General features: G+C 40.3%; 1 non-coding gene across 1 annotated transcript; it reads right to left on the bottom strand.

The window, feature by feature from the left end:
* Positions 1 to 17,481: 17,481 nt before the first annotated feature.
* Positions 17,482 to 17,588, bottom strand: LOC111889909 (small nucleolar RNA R71). The gene has a single exon (XR_002849661.1). It is a non-coding gene; the product is annotated as a small nucleolar RNA R71 (small nucleolar RNA).
* Positions 17,589 to 19,557: the final 1,969 nt, after the last annotated feature.

Genomic DNA, 19,557 nt, shown 5'->3' with positions numbered 1-19,557 from the left:
CAAGTGAAGTTGAGTAATATTGGAATATAAACGTTTAGCTATTAAACAAAAAACATTTCGTTGTTTTAACAATTTCAAATTGTCTCTCTGCAAATAAATGTTTTCGTCTTTAACTTTAATTAATTCCGACTCTTTTAACTCAATCCACATTCGCCGCTCCTCACTCTTCGACGCCGCCCTGCTTAATTGATCAGTCAGGTTAGAATTGGTGACTCGAGTTTGAATTAGGCTACTATCTAAATGAGAAATTCTTGTATTAATATTTTTTAGTTCTTTCTCGTAAGAGGATGGTGGTACTTTGGATGAAATAAAAGCAGATTGTACCTTCTTTATCAGTTCATCGAGTTCATTGAACTGCTGGCTGAGTGGTTTGGCCATAAAGCACATATCCTCCTGCACCTTCGGTCCATTGCTTCCTCCATCGGTGTTGTATCCCCTCATTTGAGACACTTCAGTTACCATGAAGCATTTTCCCCCACTGCTTTCCTCCTTAGCCACATATGCCTTTCCATGAGTAGGCTTCCTCACTTCTTCGTCTTCTGAGTCTGTAGACCAAACTTCAGTGCTAACGAACTCATCGTCATTGACCGAACCCTGCACAATAAGAGCATTAATAGAAGGGTTAGCGGTAGACTTCTTCTTTCTCAACTCATCCAATCTCTTCTGCAGCACAGCTTCCTCATCATTTCCATTGTCCTTTTCAGCCATCTTCTTAAGAACATAGTCCTTAGCGTAGTGGTTCTTGCCACCACAATAGAAATAGCTTACTCCGGAATCGCCATCTGCTTTCGGTTCCTTTTTGGGCTCCTCAGCTTTCGGTTCATTGTTTGCTTTTTCTGAGCTGTAACTCCCTTGCCAGTTTCGGTTTTTGTTGATGGGGAATCTCTTCTTTATGAACCTCTTAGGATTGGATACCATCATGGCATAATCCTCAGTTGAGAGGTCATATTCTTCCAAGTTGAGCTCTTCATCCTCCACCACAGCTTTACTTTTAGATAGGAGGGCCAACGAACCAAGACTGGAGACAACATTCTTCTCTTGAACCACAATCTTCTCTTGGGACTTTAGAATACCCACCAGTTTCGCCAAAGAATATGATTTAAACTGTTCATGGGCTTTGACTGTGGAAACAACTGTTCTCCATTCAGATCGCAGTCCGTTAAAGAAAGTAACCTTTTGTTCGATGAGCTTCCTTTCAATGTCGTGTTTGATCATCTTGCTGAGAAGATGATTGAAGCGATCAAACGTCTGGGTCACAGTTTCTTCGGCCCCTTGCCTGAATTCACCAAATTCAGATAGAAGCAAGGTTTGGATGGAATGTTCAAGATCTTCGTCTGTGGAATACAGTTCACGAAGTCTATCCCACACTTCCTTCGCCGTAGTGCATGAACTGACCAGCCTGAATGTGTCGGACTGAAGGGCGAATCTGATCAACCTAAGTGCCTTAATATTGCACTGGAGTTTGTCTTTTTCATCTTGAGCGATATTCGCCACGTCCTTGAGCAGATCATTGTACTCTTTTTGCGTCTTAATGATTCTGGATGTCGTAGAATGAGAAAACGGTCCACTGATGATGGCTTCCCATATGAGATAACCATTGTCCTCCGATCCAATCACATAATCTTCGAAATGATGCGCCCATACTTCATAGTCATGGGTGTACAAGATTGGAATCTTTGTCGTCAAACCGATGCTGTTGGAAATATTAATAGGGTTTGATTGTGTTGCGTCCATAATGATCGTAAAAACCTGTTCAAAGATCAGACTTGTAATAAAGCTGATTAGGGCAAAATAATAAATACTAAGATACGTCAATTAAGATGACGGCTCAATAAATATCAAAGATTGCGGAAAAACCCTAATGGAAATCTTTTTCACAGAAAAGATGTGTATCGATTACACAGTCTCCTGCTCTGATACCAATTGATGGGATTAAAAAACAACTTTTAATCTATGAAGATCGATTAGATCTTGAACAAGTATATGAATATGAAACAGCAAGAACACAATATTAAAAACAAAGCAGAACGCAATATTAAGAACAAAACAGCTTGAATCAATCGTGTTGAATGATTAAATAAAATCCTTAGAAGAGCTCGATTAAGAACATCAACTGTAAAGGATTGGAAGATTACAAGAACGATTACTGGAAAATATTGTACTCTTGATTAATCGCTATATCGATAATCTCTAGAATCTTTTCCTAATATACATGCAAGCATTAACTTAAATACTATACATAAAAGGCTCTCGGTTGGACAGGCCCAAACCGGAGAATAAGAGGCTAATCTAACGAGCCCAAAAGACGCAACATCAAAACACTTTTCAGCCCAACACTTAGGTTCTCGAGAAACTATGAGTTCTCAACAGATCTCACCTATATATATATATATATATATATATATATATATATATATATATATATATATATATATATATATATATATAGTTGTGATATGACTCCAGCTCATCTCCTGCTTCGTGAGGGATAGAAAAAGGGGGCCTGAGAATCACAACAAAGGAAACAAGATCGTCGCTCGTCGTCCGGGAGCATGTCCCGGAACGATGCTCTGACAATCAAGTCAGCTCTAGGTTTTGATGATAAAGTGATAAAGTGTGAAAATAAAAGGTTAATGTTGAGTGTCAGTCCCTTCTCTTGGAGGAGTAGGGGCCTTTTTATACTTGGTGCGGGGGAATAGAACCCCGACCATATCTTCTACTTTTTCAGGTCTGGCAGGGACAAAAAACTTCCGACTGGTGGGTCATGCTCCGTGAGTGGCTGTTTGTTATTGGTGTAGACTTGCCAGGGGATCAGTGTCCAGAGCATTATACCTGTCGCTCTGGGGGACGACTGGTACTATTTTGTCTTAACGCTGGTTCTTGTACTTGGGCGTCAAGGAACAGACACGAGATTGCAAAGGGCGAGGACGAGGACGCGACGTTTGGTGTACACTGACTTTTGCCCACACCGTCAATCGAATTGATGGTTCCGTTACGCCTGACGTATTCCAGATGGGATACGTCAACAAGTCCCCTAGGCCAGTAGACTCCAGCGTTGGGTTAGGGTAGCTGAGTTGTTCTAGCTTGGATCTGGACACGTGTTCAGTGGGGATGGCTTTTGCCGACTGGTGACGTGACGATGGCATTTTTGCATGCAGTTTTCATCATTGTAACCAGTTGGGCTTCCCGCCTGCATTTAAAACTTCCCCCATTTGAGTTAAACTTCCTTTTTTCGGTTCTTTCCACTTCTGCTATTTCTTTTCCTTTTCTCTCCTGTTTCTACTTCTTCGACGAAACATGGTTGAATTGAACACCGAGATCGTTCCTTCTTCAAGCGAGTTCACCGCTCTTCAAGAGCGGTTTGGTTTCCTTCTCGAGCACGCCGCGAAGTATCCTCTAAAGGGGGCGATAATTTCTCGTGCGCCGGAGGGGAAGGTCGGGGTCCCTATTCCGATCTTCAAGGCCGGTCTGAGGTTGCCGACGATGGATTTTCTTGACGAGATAATGCGCCAATATGGCTTTCGTGTGGATGATCTGTGGAACACCTAAATTTTCAAATAATTTTTCACATTTTAAAAACACACTTTCATTCATAATTGTTATATAAATATCATTGTATCACATAATCAGTTCATAACATTACATCCCAAGATCATAAAAATGTAAAAGCTCCTTATGTGTGTACTGATCAAGCCGACGCCTTCCCGCGATCCTCACTGGTAGCTGAAACACATAACACAACACTGTAAGCATAAATGCTTAGTGAGTTACCCAAAATACCACACACAACACATATTATCCACTCGAGGCTATAACTCTGTTTGACCCTTTGGTCAATGTGTCTCAGTGGGACCCTCCAGTCCCATAACTCTATAGCATACATAACATAAATCACATAGAAATCTCATCATGCAAAAGCATACAAAATACTCTGTCACGTAACTCTAATTACCACTCTAGGTAAAGTATAGTGAGAAGACTCACCTTGGGTAACGCAGTAATCTCGAACTCTATAACAATCTGGTCTAGCCTCCGCTTAATCATATGAAATAAACACTCTAAATCAATGCATCTCTCAAGGCTAGAATTTTCCCTCTCTTAGTACTCTTAGAAGGGTAAAAGACCATTTTACCCCTCTCATGGCTCAAAGACCCAAAAGTTGACCAAACCCTAAAAGTCAACAAAAGCCAACTCTCCGGGTTACGATGCGCGTACCAAACATGTATGCTGGGCGTACTCGACGTCCTCACAGAAACGGGGTGCGAGACCCCTTACGCCGCGCGTACTGGGATTACGCCCCGTGTAACTCCAAGTTTCAGACTCTAAGCTCTTGAGGTCTCAAACAGTTAAGACCCATGTCCAACTTCTAGATCTGACCATTTCTAACCATCTTAATCCATAAAGTTGGTGACTTTAAGCCTTTGCATGGCTGGGCACGTCACTAACACCCATAACATTCCATTTCCCAACTCTAGAAAGCTCATAACTCAAGCATGACCTCATAACAACGACCAAGATGAAAACTTTATGGATTTATAACACAAATATCACTAAAATGGGACAGATCTAGGTCCATGGTGTACATTACACTCATAAAGTCTCCACCTTTGGGACTTTTAACCCTAGAAATGGTCCATGCAACATCAAACCAAATAAAGAGGAAAGTTTTGAACTTTATACCTCTAGATGAAGCTCCTTTCTCTGTAGATCTCAGATCCAAACTTGCACTTCAAGCCCTAGCCTCCACAAGCTCTTCTCCTTCTTCTTCACTAACACACCAAGACACTTTTAGCTCCAAAACACACACACTCAAGCTAAGGACGATGGGAGGCTCTCTCTTAGGGTTTCACGCTCTGATATGGAGGCTGAGAAATGAGCCTTAGCATCCTTTAAATAGTGCACAAGCCAATCATTTAGGGTTTGCATCTGGACCTGTTATGCCCAGCGTACCCAGGCAAGTCTGCGTCCAAAATAATTGCATGAGTACGCGCATCGTACTCCCCAGTACGCCTAACGTACTCATTTGCTTCGAGAACTCTCTCTCAAGGGACCACTCTTGACAACTTGACATAATGGAAGGGTTAAATAGCTTACCTTAATTTCGGGATGTTACAATTCTCCCCCACTAGAACCAGACTTCGCCCTCGAAGTCTCATGCCGAAAACAACTCCGGATGCTGCTCCCGCATCTCCGACTCCGGCTCCCAAGTCAGCTCGGACCCCCTCCGATGCTGCCACTGGACCTGAACCAGAGGTACCTCCTTGTTCCTCAGAACCTTGACCTTCCGTTCCAAGATCGCGACCGATCTCTCAACATAATTCAGACTCGCGTCCACCTGGATATCCTCCAACGGTACCACTGCCGACTCGTCGGCTACACACTTCCTCAGCTGAGACACGTGGAAGGTATCATGGATCTGGTTCAACTCCACAGGTAGCTCTAATCGATATGCTACCCTGCCCACCCTCGTGATCACCCTAAACGATCCAATGTACTGGGGCCCCAACTTGCCCCTTTTCCTGAATCGGATCACTCCTTTCCAAGGATACACTTTCAGGAGTACAAAATCTCCAACCTGAAACTCAAGCTCGGATCGATGCCTATCTGCGTAACTCTTCTGGCGACTCTGGGCCGTCAGCAACCTCTGTCTAACCTGGTGTATCTGCTCTATCTTTTGAAGCACTATCTCAGTTCTACCCATCACCCGTTGCCCTACCTCTCCCCAACAGATGGGAGTCCGACACCTCCTCCCATACAACAACTCAAAGGGAGGCATACCAATGCTCGAATGGTGGCTGTTGTTATAGGAAAACTCAGCCAAAGGTGGATACGTGTCCCAACTTCCTCCGAAGTCCAGCACATGCCTGAAGCATGTCCTCGAGCGTCTGAATCGTCCACTCACTCTGTCCGTCCTTTTATGGGTGGTAAGCAGTATTGATATGCAGCCTAGTACCCAACTCCTTATGGAACTGCTAGATAAGGTGTCTAAGTCCATAACTATTTCTGGTATTTACTTGACCCGACCCGACATGGTCCATTTGGGTTGCATGGCATCATGCATTTGGATAGATTAAATGAGAGAATTAACACTTGTGGTTTATTATTATATTATAAGTTCAAATATATTAATAGTATTATTTAATTAGTATTGATCAAAAATTAATCTTGAATTAATTAAGTGATCAAATGGTGACTAATTAAATATATGTGTTGATTATGTAAATCATCAATATTTGTTATAGTGGGCTAAAGGGCTCCATGGATAATCAAGTTGGGTTAAACCCATTGGATGCTCCATGGGAGTTACAAACCCATGGGTCATGGAAATGAAGAGACATGCCACATTAGGGTTTACATGGTGTAACCCTAGATGTGACACACTATATAAAGAACATCATACTCACCAAAATCGGATACACATAGTGACAAGAGGGCTTGACCAATTTTTGAGTGTTACACGTTCTCTCAAAGTTATTCCAAAGCATTTGGTGTTGTGTGAAGCATTTGAGGCATCACACTTGGGGTGCTAGGATCTCAAGGTTTCAGGGAATCATAACAACAACAAGGTATGTGTTTCTAGCTATCTTTTATATTATAATGTTCCCCATGTATGCTAGATAGGTTTATGAACCTTGGAAAAAATATTTTGCATGTATCTTAGACAAACATAGATCCAAGGTTTTTCTAGGGTTGCATGTACACTTAGGAGTGTTAGAATTGCTCAAAACCCATCAGTGGTATCAAAGCCTAGGCTTGCTTGTTTAATACTTGATGCAAAATAGTGAAAAAAGTCGATTTTTTGCTGTCTGCCCGCTGAACTCGCCGAGCCATGGGGGGACTCGCCGAGTTCATGTGTAAATTCATCCTACTCGTCGAGTAGGTTCGTGCACTCGACGAGTAGGAGCCTCAGAATGCCGTTTTTCGACTTTTGCTGCTGGAAATGGACTGAAAACATTACCCTAAACTGTTTTGGTGTTATTAAACTTATTTTAGATGGTGTAATGGTTGTTCTAATCCATTTACAGTGGCTAATATCAAAATTCCATGATTTTATGTGTTCTTGAAAATTTGATATTCATATTCATGTTCTTATGAGTTTAGATGATCATAGGAGTTATGTGTAACTTCTTGATAGTTTTAATTCTTGATCATTATGTGTTTTAATGGAATCCATAATTTGTCCTCAAGTTATGGATTACCAAGAGTTTTATCTTTGAATGTCCATTAAAGAAACACATAGGTTACATAAAATGAAGAGTCACTCATTTTAATGAACCAATTAATCTCATAAGTTTTGAATTGAAGAGTTTTGTTAAGTTACAAAACTTGCCCTCAAGTTTTGGAACTTGTAAAGTGACCTAATTAACTTTAGTTCCAACCCCTAGAATTTTAAATGTTAAAATTCAACCCTTATACTTTATAATATTATAAGTTTAATAATATATATATATATATATATATATATATATATATATATATATATATATATATATATATATATATATATATATATATAAAAGATCAAGTCGTTTTACCGTTAGTAGGCCTCATTCACGAAGCCGGTCTATAAGGGGGGGGGGGGTATAAGGTTGTTGCCTATAAAATGACAACTTAATGGGTGTCCACTCTCACCCACCGCTTCCTTGATCGGTGGAGGGTCGTTAGCCGAACGGATAGGACAATGACTTAAAATTCTCATTAAAAGTATAATGATTATTATAAAGTAACTAAATGTTTTATAAATTCCCACTCTTAGTTACTTTAGGAAAAAATGTGAATAAGATGCTAATCCATGAAATTACACTTTGCACTTCGATTAAGTCGTTGGTGGAGCGTATGTGGTTTACCAACACACTAACTTGGACTTAACAAGGGAGGCAAAGGGTGACTTAAGGTTTTTCCATAAGGTCGGTGGAGTGCGTGTGGTTTACCGGCACATTGATTAAGTGGACAAACATTAAGGGTACCAAGTAATTTGCATGGTTACTTCACACCTTGTTTTGTGACCCTCGGTATCCCAGTCACAAAACATGAAGGGCAAACTCGAGATTGAAACATGCCATTGAAAATCTCAATGAATCTCAAAAGAATCTAGGAATTTCTAAAAACCAAATAAAACCCAATAATTTATATTTCATTTTCATGGTGGAAATTGGTGAATCGTCATTCACCTACCTTTCAAATATGTTATAGCTTGGATTACAGCATCCCTCTTCTGAGTTATAATATATTGTGATTGGATCCTAGCCTTAATATTATATTTGGGTGTTTTATTAAGGACTTTCTCTATATCTAAACTAAACTTGTTTTCTTCTTTTCAGATGTCTTCCAACAATGCTACTCCTGGCTCAAACCTTACTGGCTCCTTCTCTCTCATGAACCTTTATGGGAGAGTCATCTTTGATGGATCCAACTTTACTGATTGGATCATAAACATTAGGATGCTCACTCGGTATGAGAACAAATAATATGTTCTCGACAAGGAGCTAAAGGTACCCAAGCCAACTGCTACTCCTGAGGAGTTTGCTGAATATGAGGCACATGAAAGAGATGCTACCAAAGTGGCATGCATCATGATGGCCACTATGACAGCCGAGCTCCAAAAGTCCGATGAGGATTACTATCCTTTTGAGATGCACCAGGATTTGATGGACCGCTACCATCAGAGTGCTCATCAAGAGCGATATGAAATCATCTCCTCCATGATAACAACCCGAATGAAAGATGGTGAACCCATCACAGGTCACATGCAGAAAATGCAAAGGTATGTGGACCGTCTGATGAAGCTAATTGTGAACTTCCCAGAGGAGTTAGCAATAGATATCATTTTTCACTCCTTACCATCGTGTTATGATCAATTCCACATGACATACCACATGAACAATGAGGAAGTCACCCCCAGCAAACTTCAGGGACTCCTTAAGACCGCAGAATCAGATCTTAAAGGTAAGTTGGTTGTTACCACTTCTACTCCTACTCCAAACTCCGCAACTGTCCTGGCAATAAGGAAAGGGAAAGGTAAGAAGAGGAAGACCCCTTCGAAGGGTACCAATGGTAAGAACCTTGATGGCTCCTCTTCTAGCGGAACCAAGAAAGGTTTCGTTACACCTTCTTCTGATCCCAAAGAGTCTGAATGCTTCTATTGCCATGAAAAGGCACACTGGAAGCGGAACTGGCCAAAGTACCAACAAGGTTTGAAGGATGGGAAAGTGAAACCCAACCATGCAGGTATTTACACTATCTTATATAATAATTCACTCTATTCTAACTCTTGGGTCCTTGATACCGGCTGCGGTATTCATATTTGTTCTGATTTGCAGGGACTAAGAAGAAGTGAGAATGTGGAGCATGGAAAGATAAACTTGATCATGGGAAATAGGAAAGTTTCATCTGTCACCAAGATTGGAGTTTATACTTTGTTGCTAAGTAGTGGGTTTACTTTAGATTTGAATAAATTTTGTTATTCGCCAGAAATGACAAGAAATGTTATTTCCTTTCATGCTTTGTACAAACAAGGTTTTACCTTTTCTTTTGATAATGAAATTGGTGGAATAAATGCTTTCTTTCATAATGTGTTTTATTTTAAAGCATTACCTTGTGATGGTGTGTATGAAGCTGTGTATGTTGTAGATAATATAGGAAATAATGTGTTGTGTATTGATTCTACAAATGATAATAATTTGGATAAAGCATCATTATGGCATTGTCGTCTTGGACATATAAGCAAGAAACGCATAGGCCGACTCCAAAAGGATGGAGTTTTCGAATCATTTGACCTAAAGTCAGATGATAGTTGTGAATCATGCTTACTTGGAACAATGACAAAGTCACCCTTCACTGGTTCTTGTGAGAGGGGTGAACGTTTGTTGGATCTTATACACACGGATGTGTGTGGAGCCTTCAAACATGCCTCCATGGATGCTAATTGTTATTATTTGACTTTTACTAATGATTACAGTAGATATGGATATGTCTACTTAATCAAGCATAAGTCAGAGACTTTTGAAAGGTTTAAGGAATTTAAACAGGAAGTCAAGAATCAACTGGGCAGGAACATTAAGATGCTTCGATCCGATCGAGGTGGTGAGTATCTTAGTTCAGAGTTCCTCGAATATCTTAGGGAATGTGGGATTGTCTCACAATTGACACCTCCCAGGACACCGCAGTTGAATGGTGTAGCTAAGAGGCGTAATCGAACCTTGTTGGACATGGTTCGTTCCATGATGAGTCAAGCTTCGCAACCAATCTCATTTTGGGGGTATGCCTTAGAGACTGCCGCCCATATCTTTAATCTGGTCCCTACAAAGAAGGTTGCCAAAACACCTCACGAGATGTGGACTGGAAAAATTCCTAGTCTAGCCCACATTAAGATTTGGGGTTGCGAGGCTTTCGTGAGACGCGAGACTCACGACAAGCTCGAACCTCGAAGTGAGAGGTGTTTTTTCATCGGCTACCCACAAAAATCCTTTGGTTATCTTTTCTACAGACCTAGTGAAAATGTGGTCTTTGTAGCAAGGAGGGCTGTCTTTCGAGAGAGAGAGAGAGAGAGAGAGAGAGTTCATAAGTCAAGGAAACAGTGGGAGGCAAATTGACCTTGAAGAAATTCAAGAGTCAAGTGGTGAAGGAACCTCAAACCCTAGCAGTCAACTTGAGGAGGAAACTCTTGTTGATCCAATTATACCTCCAATTGTACCTCTGAGGCGTTCCACAAGGGTTAGGAATGTACCTGAGCATTACTATGGTTTCCATATTACTGCGGAAGGTGAGACACTTATCAGTGATGGGACATTGGTAAGTCTGGATGAACCTAACAGCTATGCGGAAGCCATGGCAGGCCCCAAGTCTGCTAAATGGAAAGAGGCAATGGATAGCGAGATACAATCCATGTATGAAAATCAGGTCTGGGACTTGGTTGACAATGTGCCAGGTCGTAAGACAGTTGGGTGCAAATGGATATTCAAGAAGAAGACCGACATGGATGGTAATGTACACACTTATAAGGCACGACTGGTTGCAAAGGGCTTTTCTCAAACTCCAGGAGTTGACTATGATGAGACCTTTTCACCAGTAGCCAAGATTAAGTCTATTAGGGTATTGTTAGACATTGCTGCATTTCATGACTATGAAATATGGCAAATGGATGTCAAAACCGCTTTCCTTAATGGAAAGTTGGCTAAAGATGTTTACATGAATCAGCTAGAGGGTTTTGTCAACACAGAGTACCCTAATAGAGTGTGTAAGCTTAAGAAATCCATCTATGGATTAAAGCAAGCACCTCGCAGATGGAATCTTTGCTTTGATGAGAAAGTCAAAGGGTTTGGTTTTTCGAGGAGTGAAGATGAATCTTGTGTATATGTCAAGGCTAGTGGGAGTATAGTTAGCTTTTTGGTACTGTATGTGGATGACATACTACTCATAGAAAATGACATCCCAACCTTGCAGGAAGTTAAGTCCTGGCTTGGGAAGTGTTTCGCTATGAAGGACCTTGGAGAAGCTGCCTATATTCTACGGATAAGGATTCTGAGAGACCGGAGTAAAAGACTAATTGGGCTTAGTCAGAGTACATACTTGGAGAAGGTGCTGAAGAGATTCAACATGCAAGATTCCAAGAAAGGAGAGTTACCCATCCAGAGTAACGCTAGACTGAGTAAGACTCAGAGCCCGAGTACCAAGGTTGAGATAGCAGAAATGAGTCGAGTACCTTATGCTTCTGCAATGGGCTCGATCATGTATGCTATGACCTGTACTCGTCCTGATGTAGCCTTTGCTTTAAGCATGGTTAGCATGTATCAGGGGAACCCTGGTAAGGCTCGCTAGATAGCGGTAAAGAACATTCTCAAGTACCTGCGGAGGACTAAGGACTGGGTCCTTACCCTTGGTGGGAATGATGACTTGAGAGTTGTAGGGTATAGTGATGCTAGCTTCCAGACTGATAGTGTGACATCCCCAAAATCTCGGCTAGAAAAGACCGATTTTCATTTATGCTTTTAAAATATTTTCAGAGTAAATCCTTTTGATTTGAAAGAGTTGCGGAATTTGTTCCCAAAAACAAAACATGATAAAACAATGTTTACCAAAGCATTTCATAAAAGAAATGTATTTTTCATTATATAATCAAAACTCGGGATGTCATGTTCCGATACAGACCAATAAGCATAAACGATAACATTACAAGTCATTCAACAAATATATACATATACAGACTTGTAAACAAAACAACTGATGGTTCATCCATCTCATGCCCTCGTGCCACTTCCTGTAATACAAATAAAACTGAGTGGGTCAGGCTGGGGAGCCTGGTGAGCATATAGGGTTTTCAACCCACAATAAATAATCATATTTAATTTTCACCAACCAACAATAACCCAATTACCCATTCCCGTTATTCTCACTTTATGTCCCTAAAACAACTAACACAAGGGACCTAGTCTAAGAATATTTCATCGGGGCGACAACAGATGCTTCGGGGGTACCTCAACAATATAAGTCAAATAAGGCAACCATGAGGGGGATGGAGTACAGCGAATGAACACCCAAGTTCATTAACACCTACAGGTGGCGAACCTGCTAATGTTTCCACAAGACTGTCTAGAATAGCCAGTGGTCGTCATCTAAACTCCGCTAGATGACTAAATCAAACAACAACGAGGCCTCTCATCTGTTTATTACACACCAACTATCTACCCATGTTCTACCCAACATATTAGTAGATAAAATATACATTTTTATACATAGTTTTGAAAACCTGTATAGCATGCTTTAATCAACACATAATTCACATAACAGATGAGGCACACACACACATAACACGTATCTCATAGAGAATAAATCATATCTATGAGATAGAAGAGAGTGAATACACATTCACACATATAAACAACAATATACTATACACATAGCACGTATTTTATAGAAAATGCTTAATATTTATGTGTTAGAAGAAGGTAACTACACACTCACACTTATAAACAACAATATACTTAATACACTCGAACCAAACTTGTATTATTATCGTGTTTATGAAAGGTAGTGTACACTCACTTGATCAGAAGATGATCGGACAGCACTACGACTTGCAGAAGTAGTAATCCTCAGCAGATCTGGAAGATCTTCACAAAAATCGAACTTCTCGCGGGCAGAGCTTCGGCTTGGGAACCGCACTTCTCGGGATCTTCGGGATCTCGGGACTTACCTCGGGGCTCGAGAATGATACCGGGGCTTCAGGGTATTTCTGGCATGCAAAACGATGCAATACGGGAGAGAGAAGAGAGAAAATGAACAAAAGACTCGGCTGCCTTCGGATCCTATTTATAGGAGGCTGGAGCCTCAGAGTACGCGGGGCGTACTGCTTCCGAAATCGTCACTGCATGCGTCATCCGAGCCACTTGCTGCGAGTGTCGACACTTCGGTATACGCGGGGTGTACTTCGGATGAGTCTGATGACTCGTCCTCGGATAATACCGGAATTAAAGATTAAATTTAATTACAAAATATTTAATAAACTTCGGAAATTCATATCGTCCTCATACGAACTCCGTTTTCGACGTTCTTTATATCCACGCGAAGGTGAGACTACGCTCTATAACTTTCGTTTAGACTCCGTCGGCTAATTTTGACTTTATTTTTATTATTTATTTTTAATAGGCCGCGACAGAAAAACTTCGTTATAAATTCATAACTTCTTCGTTTGACGTCCGTTCTCGCCTAACTTTTTATCGCTTCGATACCAACAACGAGACCTTCGATCCTCGTTTAGATTGCTTCGGCTAAAAACCACTCGATCTCAAAATCGAGTATTTCGGGTTGCACACCGCTAAGCCGAAACTTCGATAAATCATAACTTCTTCATACGAAGTCAGATTTGGGCGTTCTATATATATTCGGAAACCTCGTTTCAACTACTACAATATTATTCAAAGATATTAAGTTTATTTTACACTTAAATTTTGACGCTTATTTTTATTCTTAATTAATTAAACCACATAATTAAGCAATTAAGCACAAAACGCACAATACTTAAAGAATCCAATCTTATTATTTCAAAACGGGTTACAAAGGTTAACCTAGACTATTACATTGCTAAAAATGGCAAGCCCGGAAACACAGGCGTTACAGATAGGGATAATCTCCGCTCTCATTCGGGCTGGGTCTTTACCTTAAATGGAGGAGCAATCTCTTGGAAAAGTTCCAAGCAGGAGACAATGGCTGATTCAACTTGCGAATCAGAGTATATAGCAGCAAGCGAGGAAGCAAAGGAGGCTATATGGCTAAAGAACTTCATTGGAGACCTTGGAGTTGTACCAGCTATAGCAGAGCCCATAGATATCTTCTGTGATAGTGAAAGTGCAGTTGCCTTAGCAAAGGAACCAAGGGATTACGAGAGATCCAGACACATTGACAGAAAATACCATTTCATCAGACATCGTATAGAAGAAGGACTCCTCGTGGCAAAGAGGGTATCATCAGATGAGAACCCGGCAGATCCTCTCACGAAGGGACTAGGAAGGGTTAAGCATCTCCAACATGCAAGGAGCATAGGGCTGAAGGATCATATTAGTTTTAGTAGTTAGATAATTTTGAAATTTTGTAAAGTGTATTTGACATTTGATGATGAATAAAAGTTGTGTTTATTTATGAGTAAAGTGTTGCTATCCCTTGTCAATCGTTTACTATTATTTCTTTTGCATGTTTTGACTTCCAAAATATTTATGTTGAGTTTTACATATTATTCAAATTATCCACAGTCTATCATATGTTGGAAGTAGATATGAAGTAAGACTGTCATGAGTTGGTTGTAGAGGTCTAAGATGTTGGACATGGCCTCAACACTCATGAGTGCTCATAAGTTCTGAGTATTGGATTCAACCCACGCTCACTTGTATCACTTCATGGAATTTATCTCGAGTGATCGCGAGACGGTAATATCATATAAGTCTTCAAACCTAGAGATATGACTTGTTAACTATGAGTTAGTTATGCATTGGTCGTGCGAAAACGCATTGGTAACTTGATGTTATAAAACGTGCGGTTGTGTGTAATTTAACAAGTAGAAGATCAAGCATATGAGTCGAAGTTTATCTGTTCCTTCTTGAATTAGAAGCGATATCTGGGCCCCTCGATGTTTGATATGTGCATATTTAGTTCATATTAAGTATATATTTTTATTCATTTATTAGCTAAATTATTGCATTTTATGGACAAAAGGTACTTAAAAGTGTTTGAATTATATTTTCAGTCCAAAAATGAAGCTCGGAAGCAGAAGGAAGCAGGAGAAGCGGTTGAGATCAAGAATGGAATAAAGAAGAAAAACACCAAAAATAACACCTACTCGGCGAGTAGGGTCGACTACTCGGCGAGTCCGATCGAAGAATTGAGAAGATAATGACTCGGGATCCCAGAGACTTATCACAATACGGGGACTGAGAGATGGACTCGACGAGTCGCCACCTGACTCGACGAGTCGATTCGTATATATAAAGATAACTCCTCAGAACGATGGAGGGGAATTCTGAAACGATTCAGAAGAGTTTAGCTGCGTTTGAGAAGGCAGAAAAACCCTAGAAGACGACAAGAGAAGCTAGAATTCAATCCCGAAGAATAATTGAGGCAAAATTTCATCATTCCACTTATTCTTTTGTTTTATCATTATGGTTAAGCAATTTGACTTTGTTTGTTTGTTGTTATTTACTTCAATTATGAGCTAAAACCTTTAGACTTCTGTTTGGGGATACAAAGTTGACAATATGGTTTGATTGATTGGTAGGATTAATTCTAAGTTGGTGGATTTTTGTTATTTTAGCTTGCTAAAGAACCTTGTGTGCGAATAATAATTAATTTTCTGTTAATAGGAAGATAATTGATTAGCATGAACATCTATTGATTATTAACCTCATATGCTATGTGATCACTATGCCATATGTCTAGGATTAATGAATATGAAACTAGAATTAATAAGAAAATTGAGTAAATTCATGTGCAAGCTTGTAAGATGACCATCAAACAAGAAGTTAATTAAAAAAATAAATTAGTTAACTATTGCAAGTCTAACTTAACCCGAATAATTAATCTAGTAAATTTAATTAAATTAGACAACTGGCCACTGTTTAAGTTAGTTTATTTGCTAAGGATTAGGGTAGTGAATACGAATCTAATCACTTGAATCGGTAACCAACGAAAGAATTAATCCATTGCACCATTACCTTGAAATCAACCATAGAATCAACTAAGTTGAACTAAACAGAAGTTCCTTTCCAATTATTGAATCTAGTTAAGTCTTTATTTTCTAGTTCTTAAATTAGTAATAGTTAGTAAGTTTCTAGTCTTGTAAAACTAGATAAAACCCCTACTTATTAATTAACTTAGATAAAAATAGTTTTTTTTTTATTTTAATTTGCCGTTCCCTGTGATCGATACCCTGCTTATTTAGCTATACCACAATTGATAGGTTCACTGCCTTTTGTGTGTTATTTGATAATTAAAAGTAGGTTTAAAACTAAGTGAGTTTGCACACATCAAGTTTTTGGCGCCGTTGCCGGGGAACGGTTCTAAATTAACATTAAATTCTAGTTTAATCGATCCTTTGTGTGGGATTTATCTTACACAAAGTTATTTAAGAAGCAATTCAGTAAGTAGAATTAGTTTTATTAAAATTTCGTTTTTAGAGTAACTAGAAATTTTCATTTATGTTTTTGCCTTGAACTCGCCGAGTGCACTCGTGCCGACTCGGCGAGTACATCGTTGTTTCAGTTTTAAAATTTTATTTTATTTTTGTTCTTTTTACACGTTTTCTGTTTTGTTTACAGTTGTTTCATGACCCGAGGATCTGATACACCTCTGGTCCCCCCTCTTGAAGACCCGGAATCCGCGCTAAGGAAGAGCAAGGGCAAAGCCGTTGGAGAATCCGCTTCGTCAAAGAACTCGCCACTCAAAAACCTCAAGTCCGTTTTTAGCAAGAAGAGGAGCAGCAAATCCGGAGCATCCAGTGCCTCTTTGACTATTGAAGACCTAATTCAAGAAGATATCGAATACGAGACCGAGGAAGAAGAAGAACCCACATTCGAGCACGACTCCGAGTTTGAATACGATTTAGTCATCACTATGGCTAATATCGATGAAGTCCCCATGGGGGAATGGAAGAAGAGGATGCGCGATGACACCGGCCTGGGACTTGTGCAGCCCGCAATTCCCGCGACCGCCACTTTCGAACCAAAAGGCCATATTCTCGCTCAACTCAAGGAGATTCCTTTTTATGGGAAGGATCACGAAGACGCCTACAAGCACTTGGACGAAGTGAATGATGTGGCCAACTACTTCAATGTACCGAATGTCCCTCGCGAGACCCAGCTTCTTCGCATGCTCCCAATCACGTTCAAAGGGGCTGCAAAGGATTAGTTAAAGTCACTTCCTCTTGGATCAGTCACCACATGGGCCAAGATGAAAGAGGAGTTCATTGATCACTTTTGTCCGCCCTCCAAAATAGCCAAGCTAAAGAAAGCAATTGCCAACTGCGAGCAACAGCCCGGAGAATCTCTTTATGAAGCATGGGAAAGATATAAGAGTTTGCTTAGAAATTGCCCACATCACGACCTTAATAGCCAACAAGAGGTCTCCATTTTCTATGATGGAGTCAATGTCACCACAAGGAAATTGCTAGATTCTCAAGGTCCGCCCACGAAGAAGGCGCCCCCGGTAATCAAGGAGCTAATTGAAGAATTCTCTAAGCACTCTGGAGAATACCACAATCCAAGAAACGAAGTAAGTCGGGGAGTAGTGAACGCGACAAATGATAGCATAGCGGCGGTGATAGCTAAGCTTGATAGTATTGATAGAAGAATGACAAAAATGGATCAAACAATCCATGCTATGAGGGTGGGATGTGAAAATTGTAGAAGGCCCCATTTCACCAAGGATTGTGATGTGGATGAGAATGGAAATAAGAAAGCTCAAGTCTTCTATTCAAGTGGCGATCGATACGACGAAAATTAGCGAAAACCTAAGAAGGAATGGCTCCCATACGAAGAGTATAAGAAGGCTAAGGAGGAAAAATACAAGCAGAAGGAGAGGAGACTATATCAAAGAGAAGAACCGGTAGAAAAGAAAGCTGATTTGGAAGAAATGTTCACTAGATTCATAGCCGCGTCCGAAAAGAGACACAATGATCACGATGCTGCAATACATGAGACCAGAGACATGCTAAGGAATCAGCAGGCATCCATCATCAACATTGAGAAACAGCTGGGACAGCTTGCACACCAAGTGAACGAAAGAAGACCGGGTCAACTTCCAAGTAATACCGAAACCAATCCGAGAATGGAGAATGCGAGTGCAGTGACCTCCAGAAAAGAAGAAATTTTCACAGATGCACAAAGGATCTCGAAGAGGAAGACAGAAAGGGCAGAAGAGTCGACTCTAGCAAAACACGATCTGACTCGCCGAGTCCCTCTAATGGACTCGACGAGTCTGTGCGTGATTGATAAAACTGTCAGTCCTTTAAAGCCATATAATCCTCCTTTGCCATACCCAATTAAAGCCATGCCTGTAGAAAAAGTTGAAGCATATAGAACCTTCATGAAGCATGTTAAAGCCTTACAAGTTAATATGCCATTTGTGGAAACGATGCTCCAGACACCAAAATACATCAACTTGCTAAAAGGTCTTTTTGCTGCAAGGAAAGATTTGGCTGAAGTCGCGGAGGTACTATTGAGTGAGCTGCCCGAAAAGAAAGGCGATCCGGGGAATATTAAAATTCCGTGCCAGTTTGGTAATAAAGTTGTCACCCAAGCATTGACCGACTCGGGTGCGAGCATCAATCTGATGCCTTTATCTTTCTTTAAGAGGTTGAATTTACCGGAGCCAAGACAAGACAAGACAATAATTCATCCACAAGGCATTTGTGAGGATCTCCTTATTAAAGTAGACAAGTTTATATTTCCGGTAGACTTTGTGGTGGTTGACATGGAAGAAGACCCCAAAATTCCAATCATTTTGGGGAGATCATTTTTAAACACCACATGTGCCTTAATTGATGTATGCGAGTCTACATTAACATTGAGGGTGGGTGATGAGTCCGTAATATTTAAAGCTATGCCAGAAGCCAAGCAAGAGGAGGAAAGAAAACAAAACATCTCATTGATCCATTTGGATGATGAGATATTACAAAAAGAACTTGAAATTTTGCAAAAAGAAGATCCAACCAAGTTTCTGCTACATTCTGGAGAGGATGGAGATGTTAACAAGGACTTGGAGGAGTTAGAAAAGCTACTGGAAGAAGCCGACTCAGAAAACAACCAACAAATGGTGGAATATGATCAGACTCACCGAGTCACTTTACTAGACTCGACGAGTCCAATTGAATTTGATAATAACTTGGACGGTTTGGATCTGCTGGTTGCTAGTCCTCTGTATAATCTGGATTTGGAAATTTTTCCTCATTCTTTAGGAGAACAAACAGAAAAAGAAGACATGGATACGGAAGTTCAACACACTTATATAGCATGTCTTAATGCAATTACACTTGAAGATGGGGTGAGCACAGAGAAAGAAGAGGAGGCAAAAGAA

Source organism: Lactuca sativa, chromosome 4 (genome assembly GCF_002870075.4).
Source record: "Lactuca sativa cultivar Salinas chromosome 4, Lsat_Salinas_v11, whole genome shotgun sequence".
Lineage (NCBI taxonomy): Eukaryota > Viridiplantae > Streptophyta > Magnoliopsida > Asterales > Asteraceae > Lactuca > Lactuca sativa.
This window is presented reverse-complemented; position numbering and strand designations above follow the sequence as displayed.